Here is a 20,852-nt window from a genome sequence, read left to right on the forward strand (position 1 = left end):
CCATGGAGAAGTTAGTTGTTGATCTCACTCTCTGGGAAGGGCATTTATGATAGCCTTTCCACGGAAGCTGAGATTGTTAGTTGGGAGGAGTCTTGTAGTTCCCTCAACCTTTCTTTGTGTTCAACTTTATCTTCAAACAATATTGGCTCCCTCTTTTATGTTCTCTCTCTCTGTCTCTGACTCTCTCTCTCTCTCTCTCTCTCACTCTCTCTCTCTCTTTCCTATTTTCCATTCCAAACCAGGCTCAATCCTCCTGGTCGCACATGCCTTCCTCTCCACCCCCTCATTTTCTCCTACTTCTCTCTCCATTCGCTGTCCTCCCCCACTTTACCTGAGCTCTGGGGACATGTCCATTCCCAGTTCTGTGAGGGACTTTATATGAATCTCTTAGAATACAACTTGTATCCTAGTTCCTCTGGTGATGTGAATTATAGGCTGGTGCTCATTTGATCTAGTTCTAAAATCCATAAATGAGTGAGTACATACTGTGTTTCTCTTTATGTGACTGGGTTACCTCATTCAGGATGGTTTCTTCATGTGCCATCCACTTGCCTGCGAATTTCAAGAAACCATTATTTTTTTCTGCAGAGTAGTATTCCATTGTGTAGATGTGCCACATCTTCATTAACCATTCTTCAATTGAGGGGCATCTAGGTTGCTTCCAGGTTCTTGCTATTACAAATAGTGCTGCTATGAACATAGTTGAACAGATGTCTTTGTTGCATGGATATGAATCCTTTGGGTATATGCCTAAGAGGGGGATTGCCGGGTCCTGTGGTAAACTAATTCCCATTTTCCTGAGGAACCGCTATACTGATCTCCAAAAGGGCTGTATGAGTTTGCACTCCCACCAGCAGTGGAGGAGTGTTCACTTTCTCCACATCCTCTCCAACATAAGTCATCACTGGTGTTTCTAATTTTAGCCATTCTGGCAGGGTTAAGATAGTATCTCAAAGTGGTTTTGATTTGCATTTCCCTGATAGATAAGGATGTGGAGCATTTTCTTAAGTGTCTTTCAGCCTTTTTGATTTCCTCCATTGAGAATTCTTTCTTCAGTTCTGTACCTCATTTTTTAATAGGGTTATTTGGTGTTTTGTTGACTAGTTTCTTGAGTTCTTTGTATATTTTGGAGATCAGCCCTTTGTCGGATATAGGATTAGTGAAAATCTTTTCCCAGTCAGTGGGCTGCCGTTTGGTCTTGTCAACTGTGTCCTTTGCCTTACAGAAGCTTCTATGTTTGAAGAGGTCCCATTTATTAATTGTTTCTTTCAGTGTCTGTGCCCCTGGAGTTATGTTCAAGAAGTGGTCTCCTATACCAATTTGTTCAAGGGTACCTCCTACTTTCTCTTCTAAGAGGATCAATGTGGCTGGTTGATGTTGAGGTCTTTGATCCATTTGGACTTGAGTTTTGTGCATGGCGACAGACATGGGTCTATCTGCAGTCTTCTACACACCCTCATCCAATTGTGCCAACACCATTTGTTGAAGATGCTGTCCCTGCCCCATTGTATAATTTTAGCTGTTCTGCCGAAAATCAGGTGTTCATAGGTGGGTGGATTAATATCAGGATTTTCAATTCGATTCCATTGGTCTACCTGTCTATTTTTATGCCAATACCAGGCTGTTTTCAGAACTATAGTTCTGTAGTAGAGCTTAAATTCAGGAATGGTGATGCCTCCTGAAGTTCTTTTATTGTGTAGGGTGGTTTGGCTATACTGGGTCTTTTGTTTTTCCATATAAATTTGATTATTATCCTTTCAAGGTCGTGAAGAATTGTGGTGGGATTTTAATGGGGATTGCAATGAATCTGTAGATTGCTTTTGGTAAGATTGCCATTTTTACTATGTTAATCCTACCTAACCAAGAGCATGGGAGATCTTTCCATTTTCTGGTATCTTCTTTAATTTCTTTCTTTAGAGTCACAAAGTTCTTATTATATAGGTCTTTTACTTGTTTGGTAAGCGTTACACCAAGATACTTTATGTTGCTTGTGGCTATTGTAAAGGGTGATGTTTCTCTTTCTTTCTCTACCTCTTTGTCATCTGAAAAAAAAAATAGGGCTACTGATTTTTTTGAGTTTATCTTGTATCCTGCTAGTTCACTGAAGGTGTTTATCAGCTGTAGGAGTTCCCTGGTAGAGTTTATTGGGTCGCTTATGTAAACTATCATATCTTCTGCAAATAGAGACAGTTTGACTTCTTCCTTTACAATTTGGATGCCCTTGATCTCCTTTTGTTGTCTCATAGCATTAGCTAGAACTTCTAGTACAATATTGAAGAGATATGGAGAGAGAGGACAGCCTTGTCTTATTCCTGATTTTAGAGGAATTGGCTTAAGTTTCTCTCCATTCAGTTTGATGTTGGCAGTTGGTTTGCTGTATATTGCTCTTATTATGTTTAGGTATGTTCCTTTTATCCCTGTCCTCTCTAATACCTTTATCATGAAAGGGGGTTGAATTTTGTCGAAGGCTTTTTCCGCATCTGGGGAGATAATCATATGGTTTTTCTTTTTCAGTTTGTTTTTATGGTGGATCACGTTGATAGATTTTCGTATGTTAAACCATCCCTGCAATGCAGGTATGAAGCCTACTTGATCATGGTGGATGATATCTCTGATGTATTTTTGAATTCGGTTTGCCATTATTTTATTGAGTATTTTTGCATCGATGTTCATCAGGGATATTGGTCTGTAGTTTTCTTTCTTAGTTGTGTCTTTGTGAGGTTTGGGTAACAAAGTTATTGTGGCCTCATAAAAAGAGTTTGGCAATAAACCTTCTGTTTCTATCTTGTGGAACAGTTTGAGGAGTAGTGGTATTAGTTCTTCCTTGAATGTCTGGTAGAATTCTGCACTGAATCCATCTGGCCCTGGACTTTTTTTCGTTGGAAGGCTTTCGATGACTGCTTCTATTTCGTTGCGTGTTATAGGTCTATTTAAGTTGTTTGTCTCTTCTTGATTTAATTTTGGTAAGTGATAGTTATCCAGAAACTTGTCCATTTCCTTTGAATTTTCAATTTTTGTGGAATACAGATTTTCAAAGTATGACCTGAAAATTGTCTGGATTTCCTCTGTGTCTGTTATTGTGTTCCCCATTTCGTTTCTGATTTTGTTAATTTGCATGTTCTGTCTCTGCTTTCTCGTTAATTTGGATAAAGGTTTGTCTATCTTGTTGATTTTCTCAAAAAACCAACTCTTTGTTGCATTGATTTTTTTGTATTGTTTTCCTGGTTTCTATTTTGTTGATTTCAGCCCTCAAGTTGATTATTTCCTGGCGTCTACTCCTGCGGGGTGAATTCGCTTCTCTCTATTCTAACGTTTTCAGTTGGGCTGTTAATTCTTTTATGTGACTATCCTCTGTTTTCTTCATATAGGCACTTAGTGCAATGAACTTCCCTCGTAGCACTGCTTCCAAGGTGTCCCATAAGTTCGGGTATGTTGTATCCTCATTCTCGTTGAATATTAGAATATCTTTAATTTCTTTCTTTATTTCTTCTTTGACCCAGGAGTGGTGCAATTGCACATTGTTAACTTTCCATGAGTTTGCAGGTTTTCTGCTATTTGTTTTGTTGTTGAATTCCAATTTTAAAGCATGGTGGTCCGATAAGATACAGGGGACTATTCCTATTCTCTTGTATCTGTTGAGGTTTGTTATGTCTCCTAGTATGTGGTCGATTTTAGAGAAGGTTCCATGTGGAGCAGAGAAGAAGGTATATTCTTTTGTCTTCGGATGGAATGTTCTATAGATGTCTGTTAGCCCCAGTTTAGACATAACTTCTGTTAATTCTTTTGTGTCTTTGTTGAGTTTCTGATTTGTGGTCCTATCTAGTGTTGAGAGTGGTGTATTGAAGTCTCCCACTATAAGTGTGTGAGGTTTTATATGAGCTTTGAGTTTTAGTAGTGTTTCTTTTACGAATGTGGGTGACTTTGTATTAGGGGCATAGATGTTCAGAATTGAGACTTTGTGTTGATGGATTTCTCCTGAGATGAATATGAAATGACCGTCTTCATCTCTTTTGAATAGTTTTGGTTTGAAGTCTAACTTGTTAGATATTAGGATAGCTATGTCTGCTTGCGTCATATTTCCATTTGATTGGAAAATATTTTCCCAACCCGTTACCCTGAGGTAATGTCTATCTTTGGAGCTAAGATGTGTTTCTTGTATGCAGCAGAAGGATGGATTCTGTCTTCGTAGCCATTCTGTTAGCCTGTGTCTTTTTATAGGTGAGTTAAGACCATTAATGTTGAGGGTGAGTAAGTTCCATTGATTGTTGATGCTTGTTTGATTTAGGTTTGTTGTTGGCAATGGAATTGTGAAACCCTAGGTTTCTAGGTAGTTGGATTATCTGTTGCCTACATTTTTGTGGGCGTAGTTACCTTCCTTGGGTTGGAATTTTCCTTCCAATACTTTCTGTAGAGCTGGATTTGTAGATACACATTGGGAAAATCTGGTTTTGTCATTGAATATCTTGTTCTCTCCATCTATATTGATTGAGAATTTTGCTGGATATAGTAGCCTAGGTTGGCATCCGTGTTCTCTTAATACTTTTAGAACATCTATCCAGGACCTTCTGGCCTTGAATGTTTCCATGGAGAAGTCAGGTGTAATTTTGATAGGTCTGCCTTCATATGTTACCTGTCCTTTTTCCTTCGCTGCTCTTAATATTCTTTCTTTATTCTGTATGCTAGGTGTTTTGATTATTATATGTCGAGGGGTCTTTTTTCTTTGGTCCAGCCTATTTGGGGTTCGGTATGCTTCTTGTACTTTCATGGGCATGTCCTTCTTCAGATTTGAAAGTTTTCCTCGATGATTTTGTTGAATATGTTTTCAGCACCTTTGAGCTGGGCTTCCTCACCTTCCTCTATGCCTATTATTCATAGGTTTGGCCTTTTCATGGTGTCCCACATTTCCTGGATGTTTTGTGTTAAGGATTTGTTGGATTTATGATTTTCTTTGGTCAATGAATCTATTTCTTCTAGTTTATCTTCTGCGCCTGAGATTCTCTCTTCCATCTCTTGAATTCTATTGGTTATGTTTGTGTCCGTGGTTTCCGATTTTTTGTCCAGCTTTTCAATTTCCAGCCTTCCTTCCGTTTGTGTTGCCTTTATTTTCTCAATTTCAGTTTTCAAGTCTTGAACCGTTTCCTTCACCTGGTTAATTGTTTTTTCTTGGCTTTCTGTACTTTCCTTAAGGAATTTTTTCATTTCTTCCACTTTTTTGTTTGTATTTTCCTCCATTTCTTTAAGGGATTTTCTCACATCTTCTTTGAGGGCCTCTATCATTTTTATGATGGTGATTTTTAAGTCATACCCTTCTGCTTCCTCTGCTTTGTTGTTGTGTTCCATTCTAGTTGGTGTAGATTCTCTAGATTCTGTTGGTGTCATGTTTGTCTTTCTGTTGTTAGGTTTTCTCTTGTATTGCCTTCTTCCCATAGTTTATTCCAGTAGGTGTTGGTGGTGTCTCTTCCCTCTCTCTATGGTCCTTCCCCGATGGGTTTATGTGTATCTGAGATTCAATATCTGTAGCTCCATGTGGTTCAATCTCTCTAGGAGGTTTCTCTGCAGACAGGGATCAAGGATGGGGTCAAGGATGAGGATCCAGAAGAAGATGCCAGCAGGTACTCACAGTGGTCCTCTGGCCAATAGCTCTGGCCAATAACCGGCAGAAGAAGACGAGGGCTGAGCTTGAACTTGAGAAGGTTTTGCAGAGTAGTGGGATCTCACTGGAAACTGGTGCTCTTCTGCTGAGACCTTGTTCTTTGGCAGGGGCCCTGATTTGGGGGTCAAGGATCTTGCCTGCAGGAACTCCAAGTGGACCTGCAGAGATAGGCGGATCTCTGGGAGGAGCCCGGGACTCCAGCAGAGGACTGGAGGAGGGGTCAGAGACCAAGCTTGTGGAAATTACAGGTGGTCCAGCGTGGATAGTCAGGTCTCCTTTGTTCGGAGTTGCTCCGAGAGGTCTCCGAAGTAGGGTGGACTGTTGGCTCCACCCTCTGTCCCAGTGCTCAACCAGAGTGGCAGGACCATAGGTGGGGTAGGGCACAGGGTGGGGGGGGTGGGCTGGAGGTGGGGATGTGTGGGGGTGTATCAGAGCTCCAAGGGTGCTCTGGATGGGGACCGGAGACAGGAGCAGCAGAATCAGGGGCCAATCCAGGGAGTTCAGGCGGGGGAGGGGTGAAAAGAGGTTATAGGGGACAGGCAGCCCCAATTGGGCCCAGACTCACCTCTGGCCAATAGCAGGGGGAAGAGGGCGAGGGCTGGGCTGGAACTTGAGAAAGTTTTGCAGGGTAGTGGGATCTCACTGGAAACTGGCGCTCTCCCGCTGAGACCTCGTTCTTTGGCAGGGGCCCGGATTTGGGGATCAAGGATCTTGCCTGTAGGAACTCCAAGTGCACCCACAGAGATATGCCCTTTCCCCTTTTGTGAGAGATCTTATATCAATCTCTTAGAACACTCCTTGTATCCTAGTTTCTCTGGCGGTGTGAATTATAGGCTGGTGATCCTTTGCTCTAGGTCTAAAATCCATATATGAGTGAGTACATACCATATTCCTCTTTTTGTGACTGGGTTACCTCATTCACTTGCCTGCGAATTTCAAGATAAATGGCCAATTATTATTTTTTTTTTTTTTGCTACTGTTAATATTCTTTCTTCATTCTGTATGTTTGTTGTTTTAATTAATATGTGTCCAAGGAACATTTTTTGTGGTCCAGTGTCTTTGTGTTCTTGTACTTCACAGACATGTCTTTCTTTCTGATGAGAAAGTTTACTGCTATGATTTTGTTGAATGTGTACCTTTGAGCTGGGTTTCTTTACCTTCTTCTATACTTATTATTCTTAGGTTTGGCCTTTTTATGGTGTCCCATATTTGCTGGATATTTTGTGTTAGGGATTTGGTGGACTCAAGAATTTCTTTGGTTTATGAATATATTTCTGCTATGGAATCTACATCTGAGATTCTCTCTTTCATCTCTTATTCTGTTGGTGACTCTTACATCTGTTTTTCCTGATGGTTTACAAACCATTTCAATTTCCAGCATTATGTAATTCTTTGTATTCAATGTTGTTTGCATTTCAGCTTTTAAGCCTTGTACTGTTTTTAATTGTTTCTTTCACGTGTGGTTTTTTTTTTTTTTTTTATCTTGTCTTTTCTTACTTTGTTTATGAAGTATATTTATGTCTCGAATTCGTTCTTTTGTCTTTTCCTCCATTCCTTCTATTTTTTTTTTGTTTGCCTTTTCTGCCATATCTTTAGGGATTTTCTTATTTCCTCTCTGAGTGTCTCATCTTCACGAAATTGCTTTTAAGGTCATTCTCTTCTGCTCATCTGTATTGGTATGTTATGTCAGGTCTTGCTGCTGTAGAATCCCAGTAGAATGTGTTCTTATACTGTCATGTTCCCATCCCTTCTTACAATGGTGCAGGTGGGGTCTCTCCCTCTCTTCTCCTTTCCCTATTGGTGTATGTGGGATAAGACTGCTATGCAGGAAGACTCTGGATGGTTTGCCTTGCCTGAGGAGGTCTATTTCATGCTGAGCAGGCCCAAGAAACTCCATGGAGGAGAGAGGGAAGATGGGCTTGATCAGGTTCACACTCAATGTTTTCTCCTGTTGGGTGTAGCATGAATAAGAACAAACACACAAAATAAAACAAACAGCAACAACAACAAAAACCAAGCTCCTATTTAAGTAGTTCTGTGCTGCCTAATCATGTAAGCTCATCATGACTGTTTTCTTAGATAACATAAAGACATTGTGTTACCCTTTTGGATACTTAAAAATCTCTTTTGACTTGAAAAAGTAGTAGAATTGAATTAAAAGAGTGTATTCCCTGATCCTGCTGCTCGTGTCTCCTGCCCCCATCGAGAGCACCCTTGGAGCTCTGATACACCCCCACCCATCCCCATCTTGAGCCTGCCCCCTATACCCTGTGCACTTCCCTGCCCACAGTCCTGATGCTCTGGTTGAGCACTGGGACAAAGGGTGGAGCCAACAGTCCACCCTACTTTGAAGACTTCTCGGAGCAACTCTGACAAAAGGAGACCTGCCTATCCAAGCGGGACACCTGCTTGGTCTCTGACCCCACCTCCAGTCTTCTGCTGGAGTCCTTGGCCCTTCCAAGAGATCCGCATATCTCTACGGGACCACTGAGAGTTCCTGCTTGCATCTTCTACTCGATACTTATCCTTGACCCCATCCTTGGGTCCCTATCTGCGGAAAGACCTCCTAGAGAGCTTGGACCACACAGAGCTACAGATATTGAATCTGTGACCCACATAAACCCACCAGGAAAGTACCATAGAGAGAAGGGGAGACCCCACATACACCTACTGGAAGAAGCTATGGGAAGAAGGCAATACAAGAAAACACCTAAAAACAGAAAGACAAGCATGACACCACCAGAATCTAGGGAATTTACACCAACTAGAATGGAACACAACAACAAAGAAGAGGAAGCAGAAGGGAGCAACTTAAAAATTACCATCATAAAAATGTTAGAGGCCATCAAAGAAGATGTCAGAAATCCATTAATGAAATGGAGAAAAAAAAAAAACCAAACAAAAAAGTGGAAGAAATGAAAAAATTCCTTAAGGAAAGTACAGAAAGCCAAGAAAAAAAATTAAGCAGGTGAAGGAAACAGTTAAGGACTTGAAAACCGAAGTAGAGAAAATAAAGAAAACACAAACCGAAGGAATGCTGGAAATTGAAAAGATGGGCAAAAAATCGGCAACTACAGACACAAGCATAACCACAAGAATTCAAGAGATTGAAGAGAGAATCTGAAGTACAGAAGATAAAGTAGAAGAAATAGATTCATCGACCAAAGAAAATCATAAATCCAACAAATCCTTAACACAAAACATCCAGGAAATGTGGGACACCATGAAAAGGACAAACCTAAGAATAATAGGCAGAGAGGAAGGTGAGGAAGCCCAGCTCAAAGGTGCCAAAGACATATTCAACAAAATCATCAAGGAAAACTTTCCAAATCTGATGAAGGACATGCCAATGAAAGTATAAGAAGCATACCGAACCACAAATAGGCTGGACCAAAGAAAAAAAGACCCCTTGACATATAATAATCAAAACACCTAGCATACAGAATAAAGAAAAAATATTAAGAGCAGCAAAGGAAAATGGACAGGTAAAATAAAAGGCAGACCTATCAAAATTAAACCTGACTTCTCCATGGAAACATTCAAGGCCAGAAGGTCCTGGATAGATATTCTAAAAGTATTAAGAGAACATGGATGCCAACCTAGGGTACTATATCCAGCAAAACTCTCAATCACTATAAAAGGAGAAAACAAGATATTTAATGACAAAACCAGATTTTCCAAATACTAATACACAAATCCGGCCCTCAGAATGTATTCGAAGGAAAACTCCAATCCAAGAAAGGTAACTATGCCTACAAAAATGTAGGCAACAGATAATCCAACTACACCAGAAACCAAGGGTAAAGCAGAACTAATATATTCACAATACCACTGCCAACAACAAACCTAAATCAAACAAGCTTCAACAAGCAATGGTCCTTACTCACCCTCAACATTAATGGTCTTAACTCAACTATAAAAAGACACAGGCTAACAGAATGGATACGACGACAGAATCCATCCTTCTGCTGCATAAAAGTAACACATGTATGCTTCAAAGCTAGACATTACCTTAGGGTAAAGGTTTGGGAAAAGACTTTAATACACCACTCTCAACACTAGACAGGACCACCAATCAGAAACTCAACAAAGAAACAAAAGAACTAACAGAAGTTATGTGTCAACTGGGGTTAACAGACATCTATAGAGGATTGAATCCAAAGAAAAAAGAATATAACTTCTTCTCTGATCCACATGGAACCTTCTCAAAAATCGACCACATATTGGGTAGCATAACAAACCTCAGCAGATAGAATAGAATAGGAATAGTCCCCTGTATCTTATCAGACCATCATGCTTTAAAATTGGAATTCAAAAACAACAGAAATAGCAGAAAACCTGCAAACTCTTGGAAACTTAACAATGTGCAATTGTACCACACCTGGGTCAAAAAAGAAGTAAAGAAAGAAATTAAGGACTTTCTAATATTCAATGAGAATGAAGACACAACGTAACCAAACTTATGGGACACCTTGAAAGCAGTGCTACCAGGAAATTTCAATGCACTAAGTGCCCATATGAAGAAAACAGAGGATAGTCACATGAGAGAATTAATAGCGCAAATGAAAGCCTTAGAACAGAGAGAAGCAAATTCATTCACCCCATAGGAGTAGAAACCAGGAAATAATCAACTTGAGGGCTGAGATCAACAAAATAGAAACCAGGAAAACAATACAAAAAAATCAATGCAACAAAGAGTTGGTTTTTGAGAAAATCAACAAGATAGACAAACCTTTATCCAAATTAACAAAAAAGCAGGTAGAGAACATGTAAATTAACAAAATCAGAAGCGAAAAGTGGAACACAATAACAGACACAGAGGAAATCCAAACAATTTTCAAGGTCATACTTTGAAAATCTGTATTCCACAAAAATTGAAAATTCAAAGGAAATTTATGGATAACTATCACTTACCAAAATTAAATCAAGAACAGACAAACAACTTAAATAGACCTATAACCCCAATGAAATAGAAGCCATCATCGAAAGCCTTCCAACCAAAAAAAAGTCCAGGGCCAGATGGATTCAATACAGAATTCTACCAGACATTCAAGGAAGAACTAATATCACTACTCCTCAAACTGTTCCACAAGATAGAAACAGAAGGTTCATTGCCAAACTCTTTTTATGAGGCCACAATAACCTTGGTACCCAAGCTTCGCAAGACACAACTTAGAAAGAAAACTACAGACAAATATCCCTGATGAACATCGATGCAAAAATACTCAATAAAATAATGGCAAACCGAATTCAAGAATACATCAGAGATATCATCCACCATGACCAAGTAGGCATCATACCTGGAATGCAGGGTTGATTTAACATACGAAAATCTATCCACATGATCCACCATATAAAAAACAGAAAAAGAAAAACCATATGATTATCTCCCCAGATGCGAAAAAAGCCTTTGACAAAATTCAACACCCTTTCATGATAAAGGTCTTGGAGAGGACAGGGATAAAAGGAACATACCTAAACATAATAAGAGCAATGTACAGCAAACCAACTGCCAACATCAAACTGAATGGAGAGAAACTTAAGCCAATTCCTCTAAAATCAGGAATAAGACAAGGCTGTCCTCTTTCTCCATATCTCTTCAATATCGAACTGGAAGTTCTAGCTAATGCTATAAGACAAGAAAAGGAGATTAAGCGGATCCAAATTGGAAAGAAAGAAGTCAAACTGTCTGTATTTGCAGATGTTATGATAGTTTATATAAGAGACCCAATAAACTCTCCCAAGGAACTCCTACAGCTGATAAACACCTTCAGTGAACTAGCAGGATACAAGATAAACTCAAGAAAAATCAGTATCCCTACTTTTTTCAAAGGACAAAAAGGCAGAGAAAGAAATCAGAGAAACATCACCCTTTACAATAGCCACAAGCTACATAAAGTATCTTGATGTAACACTTACCAAACAAGTTAAAAAAATTATATAGTAAGAACTGTGGCTCTAAAGAAAGAAATTAAAGAAAACACCAGAAAATGGAAAGATCTCCCATGCTATTGGATAGGTAGGATAAACATAGTAAAAATTGCATTCTTGCCAAAAGCCATCTACAGATTCAATGCAATCCCCATTAAAATCCCACCACAATTCTTCACCGATCTTGAAAGGATAATAATCAACTTTATATGGAAAAACAATAGACCCAGGATAGCCAAAAAAAAAAAAAAAAAAAAACCTATATAATAAAAGAACTTCAGGAGGCATCACCATTCCTGACTTTAAGTTCTTCTATAGAGCTATAGTTCTGAAAACAGCCTGGTATTGGCATAAAAATAGACAGGTAGACCAATGGAATCGAATTGAAAATCCTGATATTGACCCACACAGCTATGAACACCTGATTTTCAACAAAACAGCTAAAATTTTACAATGTGGCAAGGACAGCATCCTCAACAAATGGTGCTGGCACAATTGGATGAGGGTGTATAGAAGACTGCAGATAGACCCATGTCTGTCGCCATGCACAAAACTCAAGTCCAAATGGATCAAAGACCTCAACATCAATCCAGCCACATTGAACCTCTTAGAAGAGAAAGTAGGAGGGACCCTTGAACAAATTGGTACAGGAGACTGCTTCCTGAACATAATTCCTGGATCACAGACACAGTGAGAAACAAATAATAAATGGAACATCTTCAAACTTAGAAGCTTCTGTAAGGCAAAGGACACAGTCGACAAGACCAAACGGCAGCCCACAGACTGGGAAAAGATTTTCACCAATCCTATATCCAACAATGGGCTGAAATCCAAAATCTACAAAGAACTCAAGAAACTATTCAACAAATCACCAAATAACCCTATTAAAAAATGGGGTACAGAACTGAAGAAAGAATTCTCAATAGAGGAAATCAAAAAGGCTGAAAGGCACTTAAGAAAGTGCTCAACATCCTTAGGTGTAGTGAGATAGTCCTTCTGTAACACTGACCACGCCCATTGGGGGGTGGAGCCAAGGGCGGAAGTGACCTGTGGAAGGAGGTCGGCGGGGGCCAGGAAAGGCGCCCTCTTTCTGGTGTGACTTGGAGAGGAGAGGATCGGGTTGAATTTCCTGGTGTTCATCTGTCTAGGTTGTTATTTCTCCCTGAATAAACATCTATTCGGCCTATTTGTTTATCCTGATCCTTATTTACAGCAATACTTAGGTATCAGGGAAATGCAAATCAAAACCACTTTGAGATACCATCTTACTCCTGCCAGAATGGCTAATAGAAACACCAATGACAACTTATGTTAGAGAGGATGTGGGAACAGGGGAACACTCATCCACTGCTGGTGGGAGTGCAACTCGTACAGCCATTTTGGAGATCAGTATGGCAGTTCCTCAGGAAAATGGGAGTTAGTTTACCACAGCACCCAGCAATCCCCCTCTTAGGCATATACCCAAAGGATCCACATCCATGTAGCAAAGACATGTGTTCAACTATGTTCACAGCAGCACTATTTGTAATTGCAAGAACCTGGAAGCAACCTAGATGCCCCTCAATTGAAGAATGATTAATGAAGATGTGGCACATCTACACAATGTAATAAAACTCTTCATAAAAAAAAATAATGATATCTTGAAATTCGCAGGCAAGTGGATGGCACTTGAAGAAACCATCCTGAATGAGTTAACCCAGTCACAAAAAGAGGAACACTGTATGTACTCATTCATATATGGATTTTAGACTTAGATCAAAGGATCACCAGCCTATAATTCACACCACCAGAGGAACTAAGATACAAGGTGTATTCTAAGAGATTGATACAAAGTCCCTCAAAGAACTGGTAAGGGACAAATCCCCCAGATCTCAGGGGAAGTGGGTGGGTGGCAAATGGAGACAGAAGTAGGAGAAAACGAGGGGAAGGAAAGGAAAACATGTGCGACCAGGAAGATTGAGCCTGGTCATGAATAGAAGACAGAAGAGAGAGAGAGAGAGAGAGAGAGAGAGAGAGAGAGAGAGAGAGAGAGAGAGAGAGAGAGAAAGAGAGAGAGAGAGACAACATAAAAGAGGGAGCCAATAATGGTTTGAAGATAAAATTGAACACAAAGAAACGTCTAGAGAACTACAAGACTTCTGACAACTAACAATTTGAGCTTCCCGTGGAAAGGCTACTATAAATTCCCTTCCTGGAGAGTGAGATCAACAACAAACTTATCCATGGAGCCCTCAACTAATGCCTGTTGGAAACAGGAGCAAACACCCATACATAAACACTGAGTTGAAGTAGAACCCAGATGCAGATGGAGAAGACCAGACCAGGCTGCAGAAACACATAAAGACAGCTTACCTGAACATGGAGGAGCTAATGTCCACCAGACTGATAGCTAGGAAGCCAGAATGGCATTGATTCATGCCCCCCTGAATATGGGTCTCAGCCAGAAGGAGTGAGCAGTCTAAGGGACCTCAGACAGTGGAGTCAGGATGTATCCCTAGTGCACAAAAGAACTTTGCAAACACTTCCCCCTTGGAGGGATAACTGCCTTAATCTAGAGACAGGAGAGAAGCCCTAGTCCCTACTTCACATGACCTGTCAGATCTATATGACCCCAACTGTATGGCATTCCCCTACATATGGAATTGGGGTGGGGGATGGGAAGGGTGGGTGGTTAGAGTGCATGTGAGAGGGCAGAAAGAATAAAAGGGAAGGAAGGAGGAGGGAGGAAGGGAGGGAGGCAGAAGGGGAGGGAGAGGAAACTGGGATCAACGTGTAAAATAATAAATTAAATTAAAAAAAATGCTTTGACTCCAAAATTTAAGTTCAAGGACAAGTTACAGGGGAAAAGGATTTCTATTTTTGTTTCCACAGAAAATGAAAAGCTGTGGATTCCTTCCAGACTAATGTGGTTTGTTCAAGCCAGACAACCTGAAACAGAGTACCAGGTGATCCTACATTCAAAACAGCTGGACAAAGCAGCCTTACAGACAACACCCAGGATTTCTGCATCTTATTCGAATACCCCAAGACAGTGCCCCTTACTAGCAGGAAGTAGTTTGGAAAGAACAACGCCCAAATTCCAAAATATTGTCTATAAATGTTTGTTTTAATTTAAATGGACTTGGTTATATAAAATAAATAAAAAAAGTAAAAAAAGGAATGTATTCATACTCCATAGTTTTACTTGATTGTGCAATTTTGTGCAATTTAAATCAGGTATATTTCCTTCAAATCGACTTAAGAAAAATGGATATACATGATCTAAGGAATCAGTCATTACAATATTGACTTTAATTTGATAGCATTTCTAAATTCAAAGAAGAAAAATAGAGTTTGTATATCATAGTTTAATTTTTGCATTTGATGTCATTTGACATCATGTCTTTCTTCTGTAAGCCAAAGGGCTCCAGCATTTTCAGGGGGGGCACTTGGAATAAAGTGAAATCTTATTTTTTAATTAAAGAAAATGTTTTAAGTGAAGAGGAAGTAACTTAAATACAGCAAAGACCTATTAAACCTTTATCAATAAATTAGGAACCCCATCAGGTGTATATCTGTGCCATGGATTTTGTTAAAAATGGCCTGAAAGTTGGCAAGGAAATCATCTCCTGAATGCAATTAGGTGCTTTAGAAATTCAAAATCTAGCAGTCTAACTTACTAACTAAACATTTTTTTTTAAAATTCAGACTTGATAAGAGAATAATTGTCTGTTCATAGGCTAAGAAAGAAAGAATTTAACATTTGCTACAACTATGGTACCATTAAGTACACTTTAATAGACATGATACTTGTGCTGTGAAATATGAACTATTTGTGCAGCATATCATTTTATGATATTTCTATAGATATTACACTGTTTTTGCCTCTTGCCTAATTAATATATGATTGGGTTCTATAAATTAAATCTTTAAGGGGGCCATTTTATCATTTAATTTATGAATGTTCATAATATATAAACTACATTTATTACTTGTAAGAACATTAATTTAAAACAACATCAGTGTTAAAGATATATAGTATGGAAGTTACCCTTGATACTAAGATACCCTTGATACTTAGTATATTTTAAAATATATTTTTCTATCGACATTTAAATAAATATTTCCCATATTAATTACCTATGTTGAAATGAAAAAATTAAGTTAACAACCTATAAAACTAAAATTGTGAGGTTTATAATTTGAGGTAACTCTGACATTAATACAGTCTATTAGAGGTTGTAGAAGATGAGGAAGATCCCTACCATGTTTCAACTTGTTAACAATTATAATCTCACCTTAAAGATATAATGTGTTTTCCTCATTTATGTTGTTATTTATATAATGTGAAACTACCAAGTTTGGTACTATATTTAAAAGGTGGTAATATATTCATTTTAACTGAATACGGCTTGCATTCCAACTTCCATGCACTGAAATGCAGTAATTGAATTACTTGAGGTAAATTAAAGATGTATAATTTCCTAAGGGAACACTCACACAGGGTTTTTGCCATTAGTTTTATACCTGCTTTGAAATGTATTTTAATCAGTGAATACTCACTATACATAGATGTTTTACAAAGATAGTTTCAAACAAGCTTAACATGTTCCTTCACAAAATGCTGCCATTTCCTCATATCACTCGCTAGTTAATTCATACCATAAGATATCTGTATCCATGTCACAAATTAGATGGATATATAGATAGATTGATGATACATAAATAATAGTTGCTCTGCATATAAAAAATTCTAGGAAACACAAATAAAATAAAATGAGGTAGTTATCTTTCTTAGTCTGACTTATTTCACATCTGGCATTCCCAAATTTATCCTGTAAATGTTTTAACTTTCTATTTTGCTCAACATAGCTTCATTGAGGTCTTCTTCATCTGTTGATGAGCACCTAACAGATGTCACTGTGAATAGTTCTGGGGTAACACATGTGTGCTGTCTTGACTTAACAGTTCTTTGGTTATAAACCCAGGAATAAGCTATCTGGTTCATATGTTAGATCCATATTTTGCTTTTTAGGTACCCAACACTGTTATCCATAGTGGTCAGACAAATTTCTATCACCATAACTACTATGTAAGGATTCCTTTTATTTTCATTCTCACCAACATTTGTTATTTATTTTCTAAATATTAGTCATTGTAAATGGAGTGAGAAAGGCCCTCAAAAGTTCATATTTCATGTTTCTCATTTACATTTTCCTGGTGGCTGGAGGTGTAGATTACTTTATAATCATTTGGAATATAGTTTTACTTATTTTATGTGAACGCTCTGCTCATTTTGTGAACCTATTTACCAAGTTTTATTTAATATAGATTCTATGCCACTGGGAAAAATGGGGATCCCTTCATGGTTGTCACATATTAGTAGAGAAACTGTGGTTTCATTTATGAGTTCTTAGTTCTCATTCATAAGAGAATTTAAAAGAGATTTAAAAGGAATCTCTATTTTATTAGAGTTGGAAGGAAAATAAACAGTAAGATGAGGCTAAAATCCCAGCAGCCATCAGGCATGCTATTTATGAAGGTCTGGTAAATAATGAAAAAGAAAGAGTATCAGGAAAAATAGAAATGGAGACTGCTTATTTTAAAAGCAAAGAAAATCACTCCAGAGAATAAGAGAGGGATAGAGAGCCAAAAGCATGCCCTGTATCTTGTAGACCTTTATAGGAGGACAATTCTGAGTTGTATCTCCAGGCTGTTTTTCCTTTTTTCTTTGATTGAAAATGGATATTTTTCTTCTTGAAAAATATTCTGCTTATGGGTTCTTCTTCCCCAGCTATTCCCAGTTCCTCACCACCTTTCATCCCAACCACACACTTATCTGTTTCTCCTTCGAAAAGCAGGAGGCAACAAAGGATTAGTAATGAAATTAAATAATATTAAACAAAAATTAAGAAGTCAAAGTAGACCAAAACAACAAACATAAAAAAGACAGGCAAAAAAAAAAGCACTAGAAACACATACAAATGCAGAGACACATGTCTTCACACACAGCCCATAAAAATCACACACGCAAAAAGACAATATTTATTCTTACTACTAGTAAGATTTAAATAAAAATGCCCTGATCAATCATTATGAGAAAAAGAACTACAAAGATATAGTTTAGATCATTTTTTGTGACTCATCTCCTAGGCATGGGGGCAACTCTTAAGAGTGTTTTGTTTGCCTAATGAGACAAACTTGGGAAAATTATTTCATTTGAAAGTTGTTAACAATTGGAGCTAACATCTGGGTTAGGGGTAACGTGTGGTAACTATTCAACTACATCTGAAATTAAATAAAACACAAATGATTGGGCATATCTGTGCTTTTTTTCCTAATTTAAATTATTTGAACTTTGAAGACTCACTTCTAATATTCATCCTTGGAATGTGAAGGTAAACCATAATCTAGATATTTTGGGGTGATAATAGCTACCATTAATTCAGACCACACCTTCAGTTGGCAGACTACATCAACGACATGAAAGAAGGAGGCATACTTTTCCTCTTTGCTGGCTTGCTCTTTCTCTCCTAGCAATCCATTACAGAAAAGTTCTTCCAGATTTTGACAAATATTGAAGACTAGCAGAGACATTCAGCTTGTGGTCTAGACAACTACTAGATTCTTATAATTTCATTATTTGACGACCAATTTTGGACTATCTGGACTATAAGCAATTCTAATACTTCCATAATATCTATGTGTTGTGTTTCTCTTGTTCTTAGAAGAATGTGATGGTTATAAGTAATTCTAATATATCCATAGTATCTATATGCTGTGTTTCTCTAGTTTGTAGAAAAACATGATGGTTTCTTATTTCCCAATAAGAAAATATTCCTGTATTCTGATTTGTCTTAAGTCTGAGTGTCTGAGTGTTCCAGGTAAAATGTGTCCCTGGATATTGGCAAATGACACTTGTGAATGGAGATGTGGGAAGTGTGGTAGGCAGATGTGAGAAGATGCTTCATAAGAAAGTGGAATGCAAAGTGTTCTACCAGAAGCTTCTAAGTTAATCCCCTTGTAATGAGTATGAGAGTGAGGATCAGTCACAGCAGGTCTGATACAGAACTGGGGGGGGGGTTAGACTAGGATATTGGAGTTGGATGATTGAAGAGAGACAAGTGAAGATCTGCAGTTAGCCTATTTTGAATTCCTCCTCCGAGTAGCTTGTGGGATCCCAGGGGGTGCATGGTAAGCTTTTGAGATAGAACAAAATAATGGGTTCAGGGAAGGCTGTTTGGAGGGGAAGATCTTTATGATGCACTAGAAGTGGGTGCATGAGGAGATAGGAGGCTGTAGAAATCATGTTGCAGACTTGTGGATGACAAGAAAAATTGGATCTAGAAGAACAGAGGAAGAGGTGAAGATCTGTAGTTAGCCTACTTGCTTCCATGGCCAAAGTGGTCTGTGGATTATCAGAAGTACCTTCTGGATTTGGGGGCTGAGATAATGTAATGAGTTGGAGCTAGTGTGCTTAGGAAAGAAGATCTGAGGGATACACTAGAGATGTAGGGGTTGCTGCCACAAATTTTCTCTTGTGGAGCTGGAGAAGGGACTGGAGGACTGGATGTGGAGGGCTAGAGGGAAAGATGAAATGTGCAGTCAACATACCTGCTTCCCTGACCAGAAAGATCACTAGGCTTTTTATATGTTAATATGTGGTATCCTGGAAGAACATTGTAAGGAGTAAGGTTTTTCTACCCGCCACATGGTCTTGTCCCGCAGCCGCGCCAGCCCCAATTAATACACTGAGACTCTGTATTTGATATAATGCCAGGTACTAGTTTCTTATCAGCTAGCTCTGTCTTTTTTTCTTTTTCTTTTTCTTTTTCTTTTTTCTTTCTTTTTTTTTTTTTTTAAGCTCTGTCTTAAGTATTAACCCATTTGTGTTCATCTATATATTTCCACATGGTATTCTTACCAGGAGCTGGCTGCCATACTGCTCTCTCTCCAGACTCTCCATCTTGACTCCTCCTTACTACTTCCTCTTTCCTCCTTGTCTCTTAGTCCCTCCTATCTTCCTTTCCTATTGGCCAACAGTGCTTTATTCATTAACCAGTATGAGAAACATATATACATAATGACATCTCCCATCAGAACATTATTGCCCTATTTTAGGATGATGCTATTTTAACTACTTGAGAAGCTTTTATAGCAGTAGGTGTCCATTGGAGGTTTGTCTGTCTAGCTGTTTGTTTGCTTGTTTGTTTGTTTGTTTAATCTTTCAGTGTTACTTATGCTTTATCATATGTCCTTTCTGTGATTTTGAGATTCATGCCAATTAACACAATCTAGAGATATTTGTGAAGAGAAAACCTTGACTGAGAGAATTTCACTAACAAATTTGCCAGTAGGCAAGCCGGGGAGGCATTTTTATTGATTTATGATTACTATAAAAAGGCAGAGATCATTGTGGGAAAAGATAACCCTAGGCAAGAGATTTTAGACTGTATAGGAAATAGGCTAAGATAGCAACAAGGAGAATGCTAGTAAGTAGCATTCTTCTGTGGGTGCTGCTTCATTTCCTGTGTTGAGTTCCTGCTGTCAATTCCCTCACTGTCAGTGTAATCTGTGTAAGATAAAACCAATTATTTTCCATTACTTTGGCCCATGGTGTTTTATCACAGTATTAGAAACACAAAGACATGTTCTCCCTTCTCCCACACAAATTTAAACACTTCCATTTTTATAACTCAAGAAGCCAAAACACCAAAAATACAATTAAAATGTGGGGTACAGAACTATATAGAAAATTCTCAAAAGAGAAATCTAAAATGGCTGAAAGACAACTAAGAAATTGGTCAACATCCCTAGTCATCAAGGGAAATACAAATCAAAACAACTCTGAGATACCATCATATAAGTACTAGAATGGTTAAATCAAAAGCACCAATGACATTTTATGCTGGAGAGGATGTGGTAAAAGGGGAACACTCCCTTTTTGCCAGTTGTAGGGCAAACTTCTGTGGCCACTTTGAAAATCAGTATGGTGATTTCTCAGGAAAATGGGAATCAGTCAAATGATGCACATTCATACCATAGGACATCTGTTCAACTATGTTCGTAACAACATTATTTGTAATAGCAAGAACCTGGAAGCAACCTAGATGCCCCTCAGCTGAGGAATGGGTAGAGAAATATTCATTTACACAATGGAGTATTATCAGAAAAATAAATAAATAAATAAATATATAAAATCTTGAAATTCACAAGCTGGAAGAAACCATCCTGAGAGAGATAAGCCAGGCTCAGAAAGACAAGTATGATATGTACTCACTCATACGTG

This window comes from Phodopus roborovskii, unplaced genomic scaffold (assembly GCF_943737965.1).
Source record: "Phodopus roborovskii unplaced genomic scaffold, PHOROB, whole genome shotgun sequence".
Taxonomy (NCBI): Eukaryota; Metazoa; Chordata; class Mammalia; order Rodentia; family Cricetidae; genus Phodopus; species Phodopus roborovskii.